Below are 20326 nucleotides of genomic sequence, written 5' to 3' on the forward strand. Positions count from 1 at the left end.
CAAACGCAAAGACCAAATTAACCCGGAAGGATGGTCTGAAATTAACACTTCAACGAAAAGCAGTTTATAGGGGCAGTCACGTCCTAGGCCGGTACCTGCCCCGACAAGGCCAATATCTTTAACCGAGCCGATTGTCTGCGTCTAAGAACGTACCTGTGGGCGGTCAGGGTAGCTTGTCCATCCCCTTTTCCGGACCCCTCAGGGCAAAACCAAGTGTGCCTGGGGGCCTGGGGCCGAGACCTAAACCCCGTCATTGCTATTGTTTCAAGTTAAATGTCGACTGTTAGCCGTCCTGCGCCCACCCACTCCCAGAGGTGCCCCCTTGCTTCCGCCCCTACTCCATCACCCCCACCCAATCCCAGAGGGGCCCCCTTGCTTCCGCCCCTACTCCATCACCCCCACCCAATCCCAGAGGGGCCCCCTTGCTTCCGCCCCTACTCCATCACCCCCACCCACTCCCAGAGGTGCCCCCTTGCTTCCGCCCCTACTCCATCACCCCCACCCACTCCCAGAGGTGCCCCCTTCCGCCCCTACGCCATCACCCCGGACTGCGTGGAGCCCACCCCCCGGAGTCTCCCCTCTGCCTGTAGATGTACACAAGGCGAAGCACTGCCAGTCCCTGAGACTCTGCTTCCTGGCAGTTGTCGACAGTTTGGCTCAAATAAACGCACAAAAAGTCTTTACAGGTTTGAATTGCGTGTTTTTTTTTAAGTTAACACTTATGTACATTGGGATTGAAAGTGTTGTGTTTTTTTTTGTGTGTGTGTTTTTTAACTTCTTAGCTCTTAGTATTGAAACCTAAATAAAGTTGCTGGAAGAAAAAAAAAAGCCAAGATGTATAGTGGTTCTTTTTAGGTAATGGAAGTGAACATTTTAGTATTTTTCACGTTTCCCAAAATGAGCATGTGTTACTTTTGTAGTAACTGGAGCTTGATTCAGCTTCAGTTGCACAGGTGGGAGCACAGATGGGCCCGCAGCCCCCCAACCCCAGAGGGGCCTTCCCCCCAGCCTTCCAGCCGGCTTCCTCCCGTCCTGTGCCCTGGGCCCTGCTCCCCCACCCCTCCTGGCTCCGTGGCAGGCTCGCTGGGCTCTGGTCGGCCCCCTCCTGGCTCTGGCAGGCCCGCTGGGCTCTGGTCGGCCCCCTCCTGGCTCTGTGGCAGGCTCGCTGGGCTCTGGTCGGCCCCCTCCTGGCTCCGTGGCAGGCTCCCTGGGCTCTGGTCGGCCCCCTCCTGGCTCCGTGGCAGGCTCCCTGGGCTCTGGTCGGCCCCCTCCTGGCTCCGTGGCAGGCTCCCTGGGCTCTGGTCGGCCCCCTCCTGGCTCCGTGGCAGGCTCCCTGGGCTCTGGTCGGCCCCCTCCTGGCTCCGTGGCAGGCTCCCTGGGCTCTGGTCGGCCGCCTCCTGGCTCCGTGGCAGGCCCGCTGGGCTCTGGTCGGCCCCCTCCTGGCTCCGTTGCAGGCTCCCTGGGCTCTGGTCGGCCCCCTCCTGGCTCCGTGGCAGGCCCGCTGGGCTCTGGTCGGCCCCCTCCTGGCTCTGTGGCAGGCTCCCTGGGCTCTGGTCGGCCCCCTCCTGGCTCCGTGGCAGGCTCGCTGGGCTCTGGTCGGCCCCCTCCTGGCTCCGTGGCAGGCCCGCTGGGCTCTGGTCGGCCCCCTCCTGGCTCTGTGGCAGGCCCGCTGGGCTCTGGTCGGCCCCCTCCTGGCTCTGTGGCAGGCCTGCTGGGCTCTGGTCGGCAACTCCTGGCTCCGTGGCAGGCCCGCTGGGCTCTGGTCGGCCCCCTCCTGGCTCTGTGGCAGGCCCGCTGGGCTCTGGTCGGCCCCCTCCTGGCTCCGTGGCAGGCTCCCTGGGCTCTGGTCGGCCGCCTCCTGGCTCCGTGGCAGGCTCGCTGGGCTCTGGTCGGCCCCCTCCTGGCTCCGTGGCAGGCTCCCTGGGCTCTGGTCGGCCCCCTCCTGGCTCCGTGGCAGGCCCGCTGGGCTCTGGTCGGCCCCCTCCTGGCTCCGTGGCAGGCTCCCTGGGCTCTGGTCGGCCCCCTCCTGGCTCTGTGGCAGGCTCGCTGAGCTCTGGTCGGCCCCCTCCTGGCTCCGTGGCAGGCCCGCTGGGCTCTGGTCGGCCCCCTCCTGGCTCCGTGGCAGGCCCGCTGGGCTCTGGTCGGCCCCCTCCTGGCTCCGTGGCAGGCCCGCTGGGCTCTGGTCGGCCCCCTCCTGGCTCCGTGGCAGGCCCGCTGGGCTCTGGCCGGGCCCTCCTGGCTCCGTGGCAGGCTCCCTGGGCTCTGGTCGGCCCCCTCCTGGCTCTGTGGCAGGCTCCCTGGGCTCTGGTCGGCCCCCTCCTGGCTCCGTGGCAGGCCCGCTGGGCTCTGGTCGGCCCCCTCCTGGCTCCGTGGCAGGCTCCCTGGGCTCTGGTCGGCCCCCTCCTGGCTCCGTGGCAGGCCCGCTGGGCTCTGGTCGGCCCCCTCCTGGCTCCGTTGCAGGCTCCCTGGGCTCTGGTCGGCCCCCTCCTGGCTCCGTGGCAGGCCCGCTGGGCTCTGGTCGGCCCCCTCCTGGCTCTGTGGCAGGCTCCCTGGGCTCTGGTCGGCCCCCTCCTGGCTCCGTGGCAGGCTCGCTGGGCTCTGGTCGGCCCCCTCCTGGCTCCGTGGCAGGCTCGCTGGGCTCTGGTCGGCCCCCTCCTGGCTCTGTGGCAGGCCCGCTGGGCTCTGGTCGGCCCCCTCCTGGCTCCGTGGCAGGCCCGCTGGGCTCTGGTCGGCCCCCTCCTGGCTCCGTGGCAGGCCCGCTGGGCTCTGGTCGGCCCCCTACTGGCTCTGTGGCAGGCCCGCTGGGCTCTGGTCGGCCCCCTCCTGGCTCCGTGGCAGGCTCCCTGGGCTCTGGTCGGCCGCCTCCTGGCTCCGTGGCAGGCTCGCTGGGCTCTGGTCGGCCCCCTCCTGGCTCCGTGGCAGGCTCCCTGGGCTCTGGTCGGCCCCCTCCTGGCTCCGTGGCAGGCCCGCTGGGCTCTGGTCGGCCCCCTCCTGGCTCCGTGGCAGGCTCCCTGGGCTCTGGTCGGCCCCCTCCTGGCTCTGTGGCAGGCTCGCTGAGCTCTGGTCGGCCCCCTCCTGGCTCTGTGGCAGGCCCGCTGGGCTCTGGTCGGCCCCCTCCTGGCTCCGTGGCAGGCTCCCTGGGCTCTGGTCGGCCCCCTCCTGGCTCCGTGGCAGGCCCGCTGGGCTCTGGTCGGCCCCCTCCTGGCTCCGTGGCAGGCCCGCTGGGCTCTGGCCGGGCCCTCCTGGCTCCGTGGCAGGCTCCCTGGGCTCTGGTCGGCCCCCTCCTGGCTCCGTGGCAGGCTCCCTGGGCTCTGGTCGGCCCCCTCCTGGCTCCGTGGCAGGCCCGCTGGGCTCTGGTCGGGCCCTCCTGGCTCCGTGGCAGGCCCGCTGGGCTCTGGTCGGCCCCCAGTGTGGGCAGTGGCCGACTCGCCATAGCTGGTGAAGAGGCCTGCCTCTTGTTCGCCACCCTGTATCCAGAGCAGCAGGCCCTGGCACGCGATGAGCACTGAATTTTAAGGAACAGTGATGGATGCCTAAATAACTGGGCGTCATTATGTGCTGGAATGGTAACGATGTGAATAAACTGCTAAGGGAGGTGATTAAGGAAATCACTAACTTTCTGGCAGAAGCTGGGAAAGAAAAGCTTCCTCGGAGGTGTATTTTTGGAGAGATGTATTGGGGAACATTTCAAACAGAAAAGTGAAATAGTATAATCAGATCCTGTGTACCAATTACTCAGGTCAGCAATAAACGTTTTGCCCATCTTGTTTCATCTATTTCCCTCTTTTTTGATAGAATATCTTTAAAAAGATCCCAAATATACTCTGAGATGGTTCTCTTGTGTCCTTAGAGTGTACATCTCAAGTTTTTAAAAATGTTTAGCACCATGTCATTACACTTATACTTTCTCATTGTTCTCTGACACCTCTTTTAGATTGATTCCCTGATCGCATGCCTTTTTATGGAGGATTGGTTTAGATCTACATCTAAACTTGGGCCAATATATTGAATTTGTTCTTTGTCTCTTTTAATCTAAACAATCCCCCCTGATACCACCTTTTCAAACACAGATTTATCAGAGAAACCAAGTCATTTTTGCCTGTGGGACATTCCACAAGCTGTATTTGAGTAATTGCTTTCTTGAGAGGTAATTTACTTTGTTTTTCCTATAATCTGCTATTTAGATCTAGGTTAATACAACAAGAATTTGTCCAAATCCATTTAGCAAGTAAGTGACAGACTCAGATTTGAGCCCAAACGGTCCCTACTCCAGCGTTAGGCCTCCTAACCTATTGTATACTATCTCTTGTCTTCAGTAGAAAGATTGGCACTGTGCAGGCGTGAGGAAACATGCTATATGCAGAGAATGCTGAATGGATTTGGTGTAGTCATGGAAAGAAAAGGGGGAAGCGAATCTGGGAGGATACATGTGGTAAACAGATGAATGGCCCCCTAAAATGTCCATGTCCTAATCCCTGGAACCTACAAATATGCATGTATTACCTTACATGGCCAGAAGGATTTTGCAGATGTTAAATTAAGGATCTTGAGACAGGGAGATTATCCTGGATTATAGGAAGGGACCCAATTGGTATCACAGGCTCACCAGTGACCAAGGAATATAGGCAGCCTCTCTAGAAGCTGGATAAGGCGGGGAATGGATTATCCTCTAGAGTTGACCACTGCTGACACCTTGATTTTAGCCTAGTAAAACCTATTTTGGACTTCTGATGTCTGGAACTGTTGAATGATTTGTGTTGCTTTAAGCCACTAAATTTGTGGTAATTTGTTAAAACAGCCGTAGGAAACGAATATAGTGGATTGGACTAGACTGGCAAAGGATTGTTGGACTCTTTGCTGAGACAGTTGGTCATTTTGATTACTGTAGGGCTAGCTCAGCCGTGGGCAAACTACCGCCCGTTTGAAATGAATAAAACTAAAAAAAAAAAAAGACCGTACCCTTTTATGTAATGATGATTACTTTGAATTTATATTAGTTCACACAAACACTCCATCCGTGCTTTTGTTCCGGCCCTCCGGTCCAGTTTAAGAACCCATTGTGGCCCTCGAGTCAAAAAGTTTGCCCACCCCTGGGCTAGCTACATTAGCTAATGTTCTCAGCAAGGAAGTGGCATAATCGGATTAGATGTGACAAAGGTAATGAGAGGAATGTGGAGGATGGGAGTGGAAGGAATTGCCTTAACAGGGAGCCCCTATTAGAGAGTTATTGCAAAAAACAAACAAAACTATTACAGGTCCCGCCAGTGTAGCTCAGTTGAGTGTCATCTTGTGCACCCAAAGGTCAAAGGTTGTGGGTTCGATTCCTGGTAGGGGTGGGTACGGGAGGCAACCAATCGATGTTTCTTTCCTTTCTTTTCCTCTCCCACACCCCGTTCCTCCTAAAATCAATAACATTTTTTTAAGAAAGTTATTTCAGTTGATAGGGTGAGTATGAGTAGGAAGGGACAGATCTGAAATTTCGAAGCTAGAACCAAGAGAAATGGGATTTCTGCTGCCTTTTTTTTTTTTTTTTTTTTTTTTTTTTTTTTATGTGGGCTTTTCAAATGGGCCTTGTTTTTACTTTGAAATGGGAGGTTTTTTTGGTTGGTGTTTACATGATAATAAGGCAATTGGAAGGCTAGAACATGCTCTAGTTATTATAAATCTCCAACATACACCTGGAACTTCTCTACCCCACTAACACACTATTTGTGCAGTGACAAAGGTCAGTGGTGCCAGGGCAGAGTGTCTTTAGTCAATACCAGTGGTCAGCAAACCGTGGCTCGCGAGCCACATACGGCTCTTGGGCCCCTTGAGTGTGGCTCTTCCACAAAATACCATGTGCGGGTGCGCACGTACAGTGTGATTGAAACTTCGTGGCCCATGCGCAGAAGTCAGTTATCGGAAATGAGACAGACGAAACAAGTATACAAGATGAGTGTGGATGGGAGAGTTGGGAGGGGTTGACCTCAGCGAACATACCTCAATCAGATTGAGGACGTTTTTAGCAAAGGCCAGCTTAGGAGTACCCTGATTAAGTTAATAACAATGTACCTACCTATGTAGTTTAAGTTTAAAAAATTTGGCTCTCAAAAGAAATTTCAGTCATCGTACTGTTGATATTTGGCTCTGTTGACTAATGGGTTTGCCGACCACTGGTCAATACCACTGGTTCTGATGTCAGCCATGACATCGTTCGTCTGGTTTTACTGCTTCTCTGGGCCTGGAGTTGAAACCAACTGAGGCCTCGGTGTTATCCATAAGGGCTAATGCGTAAGGGAGTGGTCCTGCAGGGCCTGCAGGGGAGTCCCATGACGCCACTATTTGGGCCCCTTGTTCGTCCTGTAAGTTGGTCTACCACATGACTAGGACATGGGAGGGAGGGAAAGGTCAGGGGACGGTGGAACCCAATGACTAGCTAGGGGAGGAGAGGTTACCCTCGGGGCAGGTCCTTGTTTTCCCAGGTTTGCCCGTTGCTAGGCACCCATAGGCTTTATGCCCTGGTGATCTGTACCTGGCCCATCCTCCTTGCTCTGCTCATGTCTGCCTAACTGCCTACCACAAATTTACTTGATCAAATTTTAACTCTTCTTATTGAAATGTCTTCTGTTACTTTTTTCATAAGTGAAAAATTGAGTTCGACTAACAATTTTAATTATTTATATGACTGTGGAATGGTTCTTATAAAATTACTGAGAGATGGGAATGGAAGAAGAGAAGCTGTGAAAGAAAATCACTTGTAAGAGCACTGTTTCTCAAGTTAGGTTCCATAGACCCGAAGGGCCCTCAAATTCTCTGCCAGACTTTAAGATTTTGCATTTTAACTCATTCTGCATCATTTGTATGACTGCTTTTTCTTTTCTTTTTAATCTTCACCCAAGGGCATGCTTATTGATTTTAGAGAGAGATGAAGGGAGATAGAAACATTCATGTGAGAGAAATATTAATTGGTTGCCTTCTGCACTTGTCCCAACTAAGGATCAAACCTGCAACCCAGGTATGTGCCCTGTGCCCTGACCAGGGATGGAACCTGCCAACTTTTGTTAAATGGACAATGTGCCAACCAACTGAACCACACTAGCCAGGGCCATCTGTATGACTTTTAAAAAATTGACTGATTTCATAGAGAGGAAGAAAGAGAAACATCTATGTAACATCAATCAGTTGCCTCCCTGCTGGGCATCGAACCCAAAACCTGGGTATGTTCCCTCACTGGGAATAGAACCCGTCACCTTTTGGTATATAGGACGATGCTCCAACGAACTGAGGTATAACAGCTAAGGCTATATGACTTCTTAATTGCAGAGCCCAAACTTGTTTTTTCTTCCTATTAGTCCTCATTTAATTGTTATGGGTCCATGAAAATGAACAAAGACTTGTGGACAAAAAGGGGGCCACATACTAAACCTGATAAGCTCAGGGAAGGCCTGCATGGTGGCCTTACGAACTCAGAGACCTAAAGTAACCCCATAGGATGGTCTGAAATTAAAATTTCCTGACTAAAAGCAAGTCATAGCAGGAGTCTTGTCCTAGGATTTTATCTTCCCTGACAGGTCAGTCTTTACCTTAACTGAGCCTGTCTATTGTCTTTTTTAAAATGATTTTTTAATTAAATCTTTATTGTTGAATGTATATATGTCCCCTTTTTTCCCTCATTGACACTTCCAGCCCGCTCCCCTCCCCTGCCCCAGACCTACACCACCCTATTGCCTGTGTCCATGGGTTATGCGTATATGCTGCATACAAGTTCTTTGGTTGGTCTCTTCCCACCCTCCCTCGCGTTCCCTCTGAGATTCTTGATTCTGTTCTATGCTTCTGTTTCATTGTTTTAATTTGCATCTCTCCGATGATCAGTGACTAAAGATTTTTTTCATGTCTCTTGGCCATCTGGATGTCCACTTTGTAGAAGTGTCTATTTAGGTCCTTTGCCCATTCTTAAATTGGATTCTTTGTTTCCTTTTGTAAAGTTGTATGAGTTCCTTATATACTTTGGATATTAACCCTTTATCAGATGTATCATTGCCAAATATGTTCTCCCATACAGTAGGCTCCCTTTTCATTTTGTCGATAGTTGCTTTTGCTGTGCAGAAGCTTTTTATTTTGATATAGTCCCATTTGTGTATTTTCTCCTTAATTTCCTTTGCCCTGGGAGACATATCTGTAAACATATTGCTACGAGAGATGCCTGAGATTTTGCTATCTATGGTTTCTTCTAGGATTTTTATTGTTTCATAATTTACATTTAAGTTTTTTATCCATTTTTTTTAAATATATTTTATTGAGTTTTTACAGAGAGGAAGGGAGAGAGAGTCAGAGTCAGAAACATCAATCAGTTGCCTCCTGCACACCCTCCACTGGGGATGTGCCCGCAACCAAGGTACATGCCCTTTACCGGAATCGAACCCGGAACCTTTCAGTTCGCAGGCCGACACTCTATCCACTGAGCCAAACCGGTTAGGGCAGTTTTTTATCCATTTTAAGTTTATTCTTGTGTATGGTGTAAGTTGGTGGTCTAATTTAATTTTTTTTTGCATGTATCTGTCCAATTTTCCCAACACCATTTAGTGAAGAGACTGTCTTGACTCCATCATATGCTCTTGCCTCCTTTGTCAAATATTAATTGAGTGTAATGCCTTAAGTCAATTTCTGGAGTCTCTTTTTTGCTCCATTGATCTATATGCCTATTCTTGTGCCACCCAGGCTATTTTGAGTACAGTGGCTTTGTAGTATAACTTGATATCTGGTATTGTGATTCCTCCAACTTTGTTCTTTCTCAAGATTCTTGCGGCTATTCGGGGTCTTTCGTGGGTCCATATAAATTTTTGGAGTATTTGTTCTAGATCTGTAAAATATGCTGTTGGTATTTTAATAGGGATTGCATTGAATCTGTAGGTTGCTTTGGTTAGTAAGGACATTTTAATGATGTTAAGTCTACCAATCCATGAACACAGTATATTCTTCTACTAGTTTATATATTCCTCTCTCTCTTTTTTCAACATCCTGTAGTTTTCCGAGTACAAGTCTTTTACCTTCTTGGTTAAGTTTATTCCTAGGTATCTTAATTTTTTGTTGTTGCAGTGGTAAATGTTGCAGTGGTTTAGTTTTCCTTTCTGAGAATTCATTATTAGTGTATAAAAAAGCCATCAATTTCTGTGTGTTAATTTTGTATCCTGCTACTTTGCCGAATTCATTTATTAAATCTAGTAGTTTTTTGGTGGAATTCTTAAGTTTTTTCTATGTACAATATTATGTCATCTGAGAATAATGGAAGTTTTATTTTCTCCTTTCCAATTTGGATGGCTTTTATGTTTTCTTGTCTGATCGCTGTGACTAGGACTTCCAGTGCTATGTTGAATAAGAGTGGTGAATGCCTGTCTTGTTCCTGTTCTTAGGGGAAATGATTTTAGTTTTTTTACTATTGAGTATGATGTTAGCTGTAGGTTTGTCATATATGCCCATTATTATGTTGAGATATGATCCCTCTATTCCCACTTTGGTGAGAGTTTTTATCAAAACTGGATCTTGGATTTTGTTGAATGCTTTTTCTGTGCCTATTTAATATGATCATGTGATTTTTGCCTTTCAATTTGTTTGTGATGTATCACGTTTATTGATTTATGAATATTGTGCTAGCCTTGCATCCTCAAAATAAATCCCACTTGGTCATGGTGTATAATCTTTTAAATATATTGCTGGATCCGATTTGCTAATATTTTGTTGAGGATTTTAACATCCATGTTCATCAGGGATATTGGCCTGTAATTCTCTTTCTTTGTAGTGTCTTTATCTGGTTTTGGAATTAGGATAATGTTGGCCTCATAAAAAGAGCTTGGAAGTATTCCTTCCTCTTGGATTTTTTTTTTAAAATAATTTGAGGGGTATAAGTGTTACTTCTTCCTTGAATGTTTGGTAAAACTCACCTGTGAAGCCTTCTGAACCAGAGCTTTTGTTTGCTGGCAGTTTTTTTGATTACTGCTTCTATTTCATCAGTTGTTATTGGCATATTCAGGTTTTCTAATTCTTCCTGATTCAGTTTTGGCAGATTTTATTTTTCTAGGAATTTGCCCATTTCATCCACATTGTCCAGCTTGTTGGCACATAGTTGTTCATAGTATGTTTTTACAATCCTTTGTATTTCTGTGGTGTCAGTTGTTACTTCTCCACTTTCGTTTCTGATTTTATTTTTTGGGTCCTCTCTCTGTTTCTTGATGAGTCTGGCTAGTGGTTCATCAATCTTGTTTATCTTTTCAAAGAACCAGCTATTGGTTTCATTGCTTTTTTTGTTTGTTTGTTTGTTTGTTTTAGTCTCTATGTCATTTATTTCTGCTCTAATCTTTATTATTGCCTTATTTCCACTTACTCTGGGCTTTTTTTGTTCTCTTTCTTATTCTTTAAGTTGTAGGGTTGAATAGTTTATTATTAATTTTTCTTGTTTTTTTGAGGTAGGCCTATAGTGCAATGAATTTCCCTTTCAAGACTGCTTTTGCTGTGTCCCAGAGATTTGGCTTTGTTGTGTGTTCATTTTCACTTGTTTCCAAGAAGTTTTTTATTTCTTTCTTGATCTCTGTGGGAACCCATTCATTGTTTGATAACATGCTATTTAGCCTCCATGTGTTTGAATGTTTTTGAGTTTTTTTACTGTAGCTGATTTCTAATTTCATTCCATTGTGATCTGAGAAGTTACTTGTTATAATTTTAATCTTCAACTTTGAGAGACTTGTTTTGTGTCCTAACATGCGGTCTATCTTTGAGAATGACCCATGTGCACTTGAAAAGAATATATATTCTGAAGCTTTAGGGTGACATGTTCTACAGATGTCAAATCCATCTGATCCATTGTGTCATTTAGAGTCACTGTTTCCTGTTAACAGTGAAGTCAGTGGTGTGTTAAAGTCCCCTACTATGACTGTATTGATGTTAATCTCTGAAAGTCCTCCAGAAGTTTTTTTTTTATATGTTGAGGTGCTTTTATATTAGGGGCATATATGTTTACCAGGGTTATATCCTCTTTAGTATTATGTAGTGACCTTTGTTGTTTCCTGGGATGGCCTTCATTTTGAAGTCTATTTTGTCAGATATGAATATTGCTGCCCCAGCTTTATTTTTCATTTCCCTTTGCATGGAGTTTTTTCTCATCCCTTCACTCTCATTCTGTGTGAGCCTTTTCTTTTTTTCCTTTTCATGAAAAGTATTTGACTTTATTAATACTCAAATAAGTATAAATTTAAAAAGTGTAATTTCAAATTAAACTTTAAAGTTAATGTATACTGACTACAAAGTTTGTGAGGAGATAGGCACTTATATTTACTGGGAATATAAGAATTTATGCAGTAGAGGTTGATAAACTGTGACCTATGGGCTAAATATAACTTGCCTATATACAGTCCTTAAGTTAAGAATGGTGTTTGCATTTTTAAGTGGTTGAAGAACTGTGGTCTTATTTAACTCTGAATGGCCTTTAATTAGCTTATGCTGCAGACTTGAAAATGTTTCAACCTAAAACTGTAAGGCAAAACTACTTATATGTGAAACTTAAGCTCTGACAAAGTTATTTCTTTTTTTAAAATAATTCTTTATTGCTGAAAGTATTACACATGTCCCTCTTCTCCCCCCATTGACTTTTTGCAGCTGAGTCTTTTGTCCTGAGGTGGGTCTCTTATAGATTGCATATAATTGGATCATGTTTTTGTATCCGTTCAGCTACCCTGTGTCTTTTGATTGAAGCCTTTAATCCATTTACATTTAAGGTTGTTATTGATAGGTACTTACTTATTGCTGTTTTAATTCTCTATGCCTAGGTTTCTCTCTATATATTTATTCTCGTTACAGCAGCTCCTTTAGCATTTCTTGCAGTGCTAGTTTGGTGGTGATAAACTCCTTTAGCCTTTTTGTCTGGGAAGCACTTTATTTCACCATCTATTTTAAATGACAACCTTGTTGGATATAGTACTCTTGGTTTTAGATCCTTGCTTTTGATTATCTTGAATACTTTATGCCATTCCCATCTGGCCTGTAGAGTTTCTGATGAGAAATCAGCTGACAGCCTTATGGGAGCTCCTTTATAGGTAACAAATTGCTTTTCTCTTGCTTCCTTTAACATTCCCTCTTTGTCTTTAATCTTTGGCATTTTATGATGTGTCTAGGCATGGGCCTATTTGGGTTCTTCTTGCTTGGGACTCTCTGTGCCTCCTGGACTTATATGACTTTCTCCTTTACTGTGTTAGGGAAGTTTTCTGCCATTATTTCTTCAAACCCATTCTCTATGCCCTGATCATTTTATTCTCCTTCTGGTACACCTATCCTATATAATAAAAGAGTAATGTGCAAATTGACCCTAATGGCGGAACGACCGAGTATAACCGGTCAGTGTGACTCGCACTGACCACCAGGGGGAAGACGCTCAATGTGGGAGCTGCCCCCTGGTGGTCAATGTGCTCCCACAGTGGGAGTTCCACTTAGCCACAAGCTGGGCTGACTGCTGCGAGTGCAGCGGCAGTGGTGGGAGCCTCTCCCGCCTCCTTTGCAGAGCTAAGGAGGTCCGACTGTGGCTTACCTGGGGAGTGGGCTGAAACTGGCAGGTGGACATCCCCTGAGGGCTCCCAGGCTACCAGAAGGATGTCTGATGGCCAGCGTAGGCCCGATCCTCCGGGGAGCAGGCCTAAGCTGGCAGGTGGACATCCCCCAAGGGGGTCCCGGACTGCAAGAGGGCGCAGGCTGGGCTGAGGGACTCCTCCCCAGTGCACAAATTTTCATGCACTGGGCCTCTAGTTATGTGAATATTGTTACATTTCATGTTGTTCTATAGCTCCCTTAAGCTGTCCTGTTTTTTACTTGTTTTTTGTTGTTGTTGTTTTGGTTCTCTGGTTGCTTTTTTTCCTGACCTGTCTTCAAATTCACTGATCCAATCCTTGGCTTTCCCTAAACTTCCGTGTATTCCTTCCAATGTGTTCTTTATTAGTGCCATGTCATTCTTTATTTCTTACTGGTCTTTTTTCATAGTTACTGTATCTTTTCTCATGCTGTTGAGCATCTTTGCCATCATTATTCTGAACTCAAGACTCTTCTTATGTTTAGCTCTTCTTCTGAATAATACTCTTGTTCTTTCATTTGGGGGTTGTTGTCTCCCATTTTGCCTGCCTGTTTGGGTTTGTGGCTATGTATTAGGTAGACCTGCTATTACTCCCAGCCTCTAGTGCAGAACACTGTTTTGGACTGGACCTGAATACCCTGTTTGGAGATAGCAATCCACAGCTTGTGGCTCCCTCTGCTGGGGCTTGGTGTCTTTGGAAAAGACCAAGATGTGCACCATGGTTTGCTTTTCCTAGCCCTGGGCCCAGAGGAGATCTGGCAAAGAGTCAAAGCCTCTGCCTGTAGTCCGATTGTATTCAGGCTTGATTAGCCTCAGTCTGCTAACCACAGGGTAGGGCAAGAGGTCTCCTAACTGGGTGGGGTAACTGCCTCCCCTCTCCCGCCCCCTCGCCCCCCAAAACCACCTAGATATCAAAGGTCTGTCTGAGAAACATGTCCTCTGCTGTGGGAGAGAATGACTCAGTTTTGGTTAACTTCATAAGCTTGTTAAGGCCTGAATGTGGTCAAACTGTGCATCTTAGCAATGTCCCTGTCCCCCTGAAGATCATCTCCTTATTCTATTTTTATATATAAGTAAAATTATAACAAAAATGTGGGGTTTCCTTCCAGGGTCATGGATGTAAAGTTAACACCAGGGATCGAAGAGATTCATTTCCCTTGAAAAGTAATCTGTGCCCTTGTGGCATTTCAAACTATCCCCTGGAGTGTGAGGTGCTTCTGGGTGCTGGTGCTGTTGGCTCCCCTGGGTGTCTTGGCCAGGGACCCCTGCAAGGCCATGTGCTCAGGCACCGGCTGCCTCCTGTGTTGTCTCACACATCTTTTCCCAAGAGGGAAAAATTTCACCTGAAATTCTAGCAATCAGAGATTTATTTGGTGGAAAAGTAAAGTTTAGAAGAATGCAAGCTCTCTAGGGTTGAGCAGCTGACTCCATTTAATTAGACAATTTTTCAAGGAGGCCTCCCATGAAACACAGTGCTGGGGAAGAGGTTTTGATTTGCAGGTGGAGAGCAGGAGGAGGGAATGAATTACTGTCACCTGGGGTGGAGGGAGGACTCCCCAAATAAACTTTATGCAGAAAGTGAGCATATTTGGAGTTTCCAGAGGGGAAAGAGGGAATTTGCATCGGGATGGGAATTCCAGAACAACATTCTCTTCAAGAAACTCAAAAAGATGTAGTGACCCTGGCCCTGAGCAGCAGGCCGGTGGTGGTCCTGGGAAGTTCTTTAAGGAGGGGCAAGGTGGCTGTCGGTCTATGGAGCTTTGCAAGGTGCTGCTGTTGGGCCTCGGGGAATCCATGGCTTGGACTCAGGGACTCTCCCTTTCAGATCCTGTTAAATACTTACTTAGGGAGATAATTTTTCTATGCCAAGTCATATGCAGACAGTTTTTCTTTATTTTGTTCTGACAGCTTGGTGAAATGTGTAATAATTTCCCACACAAATGACTTATTAATCACAAAGTGGGAAAATCATAATTATAAAGAAGAGAAACTGGACAGTGCTTAACCAAGTGATCAAATGCATAGAGCCCATGTAGAGCAGATGAAAATCTGTGCCTTTGACCTGCGACCCCTGGGTCACCCCACCACTGGAGCCAAAACGGCCTGCCATAAATCCAACAGTGAGAGAGCCAGAGACAGAAACAGAGGGTAGTCTATAAAATAAACAGACGATGGTGGTACTAAGAAATGTCCACAGTACGAAAGACAAAGGTGGAAAGAGAGTTCCAGGTTAAAGGAGGCTAGAGGGACACAGCAGTGCAATGCAGCAATCAATCCTGAACCAGGAAAAGGAGTTGCTGTAAAGAAGGCTTTTGAGACGTTTAAGCCTGGTAGATTACATAAAGTGTCAATGGTAAATCATCTGAATTCAATAGGTGTGCTGTGTGGTGAGGGAAAAGAATGTCCTTATTAAGAAACTAGAGGTCCAGTACACAAAAATTTGTGCACTCGGGAGGGGGGCCCTCAGCCTGGCCTGTGCCCTCTCACAGCCTTGGACCCCTTGGGGGATGACCACCTGCTGGTTTAGGCCCGCTCCCTGGGGAATTGGGCCTAAGCTGGCAGTCAGACATCCCTCTGGCAGCCCGGGAGCCCTCGAGGGATGTCCACTTGCCAGTGGGAGCAGGCCTAAGCTGCAGTCAGACATCCTTAGTGCTGCTGAGGAGGCGGGAGAGGCTCCTACCACCACTGCTGTACTGGAAGCCGTCAGACTGGCTTGTGGCTGAGCAGAGCTCCCCCCGTGGGAGCGCACTGACCACCAGGAGGCAGCTCCTGCATTGAGCGTCTGCTCCCTGGTGGTCAGTGTGTGTCATAGTGACCAGTCATTCCCAGTCTTTATGCTGTTTGCATCAGTTTGCATATTACCCTTTTATTATATAGGATAGAGGCCTGGTGAACGGGTGGGGGCCAGCTGGTTTGCCCTGAAGGGTGTCCCAGATCAGGGTGGGGGTCCTCACTGGGGTGCCTGGCCAGCCTGGGTGAGGGGCTGAGGGCTGTTTTCAGGCTGGCCAAGCCCCCCAGCAACAGAAGCTTCCAGCCTCTCCTTTTTTTCTTTTTTCTTTTTTATTCTGGGGTTTATTGACCTTCTATAATTGAAACTTTGTTGCCTTCAGTGGAGCTCAGAGCTGGTCCTGCTCACTCCAGCTCCATGGCCACAGCTGGCTGAAAGCAGGTATCTGGGGTTTATTTATCTTCTATAATTGAAACTTTGTTGCTTTGAGTGGAGCTCAGAGCCGGCAGGGAAGCTTGGCTTCCTCCATCACTGGAGCAACCAAGCCTCATGCTCACTTCAGCTTCGTGGCTGCCGGCCACAATCTTGGTTGGGTTAATTTGCATATAGTTGCTCTGATTGGCTGGTGGGCGTGGCTTAAGGCATAGAGAAGGTATGGTCAATTTGCATGTTTGTCTTTTATTAGTGTAGATACACACTTCAGTATTAAGGGTAAAGGAGCATGATGTCTGCAACCTCCTCTCAAATGGCTAAAAAATGTGCACATATTCTATATAATAAAAGCCTAATATGCAAATTGTCCCCTCCACTGGGAGTTTGACTAGGAGGCGGGGCCGTCTGGCCAACCACCCACGGCCCCTCCCCCTGGCTGGCCCCACACCAGCCGGCGGTGGTGGCAGGCAGCTGGGGGAAGGGAGGTCCCAGCCAGCAGCCACTAGGGATCCTACCCATACACAAATTTCATGCACTGGACTTCTAGTTACACTATAAATCTGTAAATCTTACATATTATGTATATACTTTCTCTATAAAACACTATATGTGTACGTACACAAACCGTGTATTTCCTCAGAATGAGGACATTCTCTTACATGTGTCTGTAAGTATAGAAAAAGAGAAAAAATAAAATAAATGCAGAATGTAAAAAAACAGGGTGAATCTGGGTGAAAGGGTCCCAGGAGTATCCTTTTTATTTTGTATCTTTTTTTTTTTTAAATCATGTTCCATTTTTTCTCCTTAGAATCTTTGTATCATCCTTGCAACTTTTCTGTAAATTTGAATTATTGCAAAATAAAGCATTTTAAAAACAAGTCTGAATTATAAATTTAAGCATGGTGTTAGAAATATAAGTTAGTGGAGGTGCCTTCAGCAAAACTGGAGTAGCTTTGGGGATTACCACTGCAGCCCTTGGCAAGCATACCCAACAGGTTCCCACCTGCAGGCTCTGCCTTCCCTCGTCAGCGGGAGCTGAGAAGTTCTGCTTCATTTTCTCTCTGGTTTTACACTTGAAAGTGCAGCTCAAAAAATCTCCCTGCTGCCTCAGAATAGCTTAAATCTAGTAAAAACTGAGGAGGCCACAGGACAGGATGGTGTGGGTCCCATCTGTCCTGTAGCTCGGGGGAACCCTATGTGGATCCTTAGTAACCCTGACTGCCAGATCCCCAGGTGGGTACTCAAGTGAGAAGTGCTGTGACCTGGCCCAGGCGGGACCAGCGCTGACTGTAAACATGTCAACTCCTACACTGCTGGGTCTGCAACCTACACCCCCAGCGGACATGCACTCACGGGGAATGTACTCGGCCATAGCTGGGTCTGAGCACTATCTCAGGGCTGACTGAGATACATGGACACCTTTCATTTCGGCCCCTCCGTGTCCCTTTTTGGGGGAACTGTCCATTTGACTTATGCCGGGCGGCTGGGGCTGAGGTCTCCTTTCTCAGTGTCCCACATGGAGAAGGAGACGTGAACCGGTTCGTACAAGTTAGGAGGCGCTTTTGGGATTAAAGAATAAAGAAAAACAGACACAAAATAGATTAAAAGCTTGGGCTGGGTGTGGTGTCTGCCCTCTGACTCAAGGGACAGACAGAGAGAGCCTGCCCTCTGATGGAGGGACAGACACAGAGAGAGCACCTGTACCGAAAGCTGTTTATTATAAACTCGAATTACAGGAAGTTACATCACATCTGGGTGGGCCTTGAGCTTGACATCATGAAATCCATCCCCTTAACACTGGGCGGGGAAAGTCAGACTGAGTGACATCCAATCTTTTGTCTGGTCCCGCCCTCAGGGCATGGCTCTGCCCTCGCTCTGAGTCCCAGCTGACCTATTTAAGCCAAGTGTTTTTGCCAACGGCCCTTAACATGATTCATATTGGCTGTGGAACCTGGGACACTAACTCAGCCACCTGGAGAGCAGGTGGCCCTTCTGAGCAAGTTGTCCTCTCTGGACATCGGAATGCCGGGAGGGCCCGAATGCAGCTGAAGCCAAGTCATTGAGCGGCTCTGTCCGTATAGAAAAGGTCGCAAGGTCAGAGTCTTACACATTTTGTCTCCAGGGCCAACACAAAGCCTGGTTTGTAATAGGGCCTGAGTGGCTCCTGCTTTTCCTTTGCCTGATCACTGGCAGGTTCACTTGCCTGTTAGTTAAGGGTCCTCATCTATGCTTTACCTTCCATGCCACTTTTGATCAGCAAGGACTTCAGAAAACCAAATGGAAGAGCCAGGGTGCTTAGAGGAAGATTCTGAGGGACTGATGAGGTCATGCGTAACAATTCTGTGCTATTTTTCACTGTCCAGATACCTTTAACTCTGAGTTTCTACCAGCGTGCTGGCTAGCTGGGATTGCGAGATGAGGACCTTCCTGCACTTTGGATTATTCCTGGGGCTCCTCTAGGACTGGAGAAGGCTGGTTTGGGCCTGAAGGTGCTCTGCAGAGCAGCCAGGTGAGAGAGGTGCCTGTGGGGAGGGGACCTACCACCAAGCAGCACCCTCGAAGGCACAGCCTGCTCCCAAGTAGGACCTGTGAAAATTAGCTATCTGAGAGGCGGGCCGGGTGGGCAGCCATTGAGGTTGGCCTACACCATTTCCATCCCAGGTCATGTTGATTGTTTATAGTTACAGTTGTTTGTGCTCTTCAGGTAGCATCTAGAAGTAGTCCAAAATGAGCTGGCCAAAAACCACAGTTCTCATGACCAGGAAAAAAAGAAAGCAGAAACTATTTATGAAGACAATACCTAAGTTCCTATTTGTAATCATTATGTAGTATCTTAAAGTACATGCGTTTTAAAATTTATTGGTGTGTAGGCAGTGCTTTTATCTAAATCCATTTCTGTGTTTCAAAGGCCATTGTTACATGATGTGTTATGCTGTGCTGTAGTTACGCATAATGAATTTGTTATTGCTAACGTAGTTGTGTTTTAATGGTTTACTCTCTCTGAGTGGCCAGTGAAGCTTTACTTCTAAAAACATGTACCAGGAGACTGCTGGGGAGGGACACACTGGGGGCTTTGAGCCTGACTGTTGCCTGGAGGGGAATTTGCACACGGTCCTTGGGTCACCACACCTGCCCAGTGGCTCCCCAGCGTCTGTGCCGGAGAAACCCACTGGAGGACAGGAAAAACCCAGGCTCTGCCGGACAGACGTGTGTGCTGTTTCAAACAAGACGTTTCTCGGAGATGCCGTTCTGTGCTTTTCAGGAGATGAGGCCTGGGAGGCACTTTATTCCAAATCTTCCACAGAGAAGAAGGTTGGGCGAGGCCTCCCAGGGGCATGCCCAGGATGGCAGTTTGCCTGGAAAAATGTCTTTTGGGGGAGGGGCTGAGAAACAGTTACGCTCTGAAGACCAAGTGTCCCCAAGGCTAGTGTGTGCCAGAGCCAACAGAGGATTGTTCTAAACGCAGGTTCCTGGGCCCACTTGGGGTTCCGAGTCAGCAGAGCCTAGGAACTAGCATTCTTAAGCACCTTCTATGATTTCAGGGTCTGTGAGAAATGCCCTGGCTGTGACCTAAAGGGGTGACTTCACAGACTTACACTCAAGACTTGCCTAGCAAGCCTCAGGTTGGCTTTGGAATTGACAAAGAGTAGGTCCACCCAGCACTACTAGAACCAAATACTAAACACTCAGAATTTCAGGGAGAAATATCATAGATATTGTTCTATTGTGAATGGCAACACCCAGGAGAAGGGGAAGAAGCTAATGCTCAAAAGCCTGAACTCCCTGATGGCATGTAGGTTACACATTACACAGGGCAAAATCACAAGAAATAGAAATGTTGAAGAATATTTCTTTTGAAAATAAAACATGAACTTGGAGTGGTGAACACACAATACAGTATACAGATGATGTATTATAGAATTTTATACTTGAAACCTATATAATTTTATTAACCAATGACACCCCAATAAAGTCAATAAAAAATTAAGTTCATACTCAATAAGTCAAATACACAAAAATAATAATAAGAAGAAATGAAAAACCCAATGTTTTGTGTTCTTATCAGGAAGATGTACTAGTAATGTAGGAATCAGAGTGGCTTCCAGCAGGACATTTCTAACGCCGCTAACGAGTCATACATGTGGTGTTTGTAACACATGGTCCTACAATGACACTGAAAATTAAAAGCACTCCCTGCAAAGTGCAATATGATCCTTTTTATTTTTTACAAAAGTTACATGTTAAGTGTTAAGGCAATTACAAATGGATATGCTAAAATAAGGTTCATTCTAATTCAAATAACATTTCACAGAATGTTAAAGGATAATCTGCAAGTTTATTCTATTTTTAGAGGAAGCTTTTATGTATTTTTTATTTATTTATTTTTATTTATTTATTTTTTTGGCCTTTGAAATTGTCTTTATTTCTGATCATTCCTTTCTAACCATCCACCTGAGGATTAACTCCCACAGATGCACCTCGAGCCCAAATGCCCAACCCCTCCCCAAGCAAATCAGATTCATAATTCTGATAGTAGGACACTTTGGCTTTGAGGTCCCATGAACTCCCCAACCTTT

At 47.1% G+C, this 20326-nt stretch overlaps 1 long non-coding RNA gene across 1 annotated transcript in view; it reads left to right on the plus strand.

The window, feature by feature from the left end:
- The window catches only part of LOC308528486, a 77531-nt gene that overhangs the window by 9453 nt on the left and 47752 nt on the right, over positions 1-20326 (plus strand). The gene's annotated exons all lie outside the window — the stretch shown is intronic.

Source organism: Myotis nattereri (genome assembly GCF_964212035.1).
Source record: "Myotis nattereri genome assembly, chromosome: 12".
In the NCBI taxonomy this organism is placed as follows: Eukaryota; Metazoa; Chordata; class Mammalia; order Chiroptera; family Vespertilionidae; genus Myotis; species Myotis nattereri.